General features: G+C 41.4%; 1 non-coding gene across 1 annotated transcript; it reads right to left on the reverse strand.

Annotated features, from left to right (window-relative positions):
• Nucleotides 1-241: 241 nt before the first annotated feature.
• On the reverse strand, nucleotides 242-349 carry LOC112711341 (small nucleolar RNA R71). The gene has a single exon (XR_003157441.1). It is a non-coding gene; the product is annotated as a small nucleolar RNA R71 (small nucleolar RNA).
• Between the last annotated feature and the right edge of the window lie 854 nt (nucleotides 350-1,203).

The following is a 1,203-nucleotide window of genomic DNA, read 5'->3' on the forward strand; positions in this document are numbered from 1 at the left end:
CAAGTTCCATGGACTTCCATTGGAAGATCCTCATCAGTTTTTAGCTGAATTCTTGCAAATCTGTGACACTGTCAAGACTAATGGGGTTGACCCTGAGGTCTACAGACTTATGCTATTCCCTTTTGCTGTAAGAGACAGAGCTAGGACATGGTTGGATTCACAACCTAAAGAAAGCCTGAACTCTTGGGAAAAGCTAGTCAATGCCTTCTTGGCAAAGTTCTTTCCACCTCAAAAATTGAGTAAGCTTAGAGTGGAAGTCCAAACCTTCAGACAAAAGGAAGGAGAATCCCTCTATGAAGCTTGGGAAAGATACAAACAATTAATCAGAAAGTGTCCTTCTGATATGCTTTCTGAATGGAGCATCATAGGTATTTTCTATGATGGTCTCTCTGAACTGTCCAAGATGTCTTTGGATAGCTCTGCTGGAGGATCTCTTCATCTGAAGAAGATGCCTACAGAAGCTCAAGAGCTGATTGAAATGGTTGCAAATAACTAATTCATGTACACTTCTGAAAGAAATCCTGTGAACAATGGGACTAGTCAGAAGAAAGGAGTTCTTGAGATTGATACTCTGAATGCCATATTGGCTCAGAACAAAATATTGACTCAACAAGTCAATATGATTTCTCAAAGTCTGTCTGGAATGCAAAATGCACCAAGCAGTACTAAGGAAGCTTCATCTGAGGAAGAAGCTTATGATCCTGAGAACCCTTCAATGGAAGAGGTGAATTACATGGGAGAACCCTATAGAAACACCTATAATCCTTCATGGAGAAATCATCCAAATCTCTCATGGAAGGATCAACAGAGACCTCAACAAGGTTTCAACAATAATAATGGTGGAAGAAACAGGTTTAGCAATAGCAAGCCTTTTCCATCATCTTCTCAGCAACAGACAGAGAGTTCTAAGCAGAATACCTCTGACTTAACAACCATGGTCTCTGATCTAATCAAAACCACTCAAAGTTTCATGACTGAAACAAGGTCCTCCATTAGAAATTTGGAGGCACAAGTGGGTCAGCTGAGCAAGAAAATTACTGAACTCCCTCCTAGTACTCTTCCAAGCAATACAGAAGAAAATCCAAAAGGAGAGTGCAAAGCCATCAACATGGCCGAATTTTGGGAGGAAGAAGAGGCAGTGAACGCCACTGAGGAAGACCTCAATGGACGTCCACTGGCCTCCAATGAGTTCCTCAATGAGGA

The sequence above is a fragment of the Arachis hypogaea genome, chromosome 1 (assembly GCF_003086295.3).
Source record: "Arachis hypogaea cultivar Tifrunner chromosome 1, arahy.Tifrunner.gnm2.J5K5, whole genome shotgun sequence".
Taxonomy (NCBI): domain Eukaryota; kingdom Viridiplantae; phylum Streptophyta; class Magnoliopsida; order Fabales; family Fabaceae; genus Arachis; species Arachis hypogaea.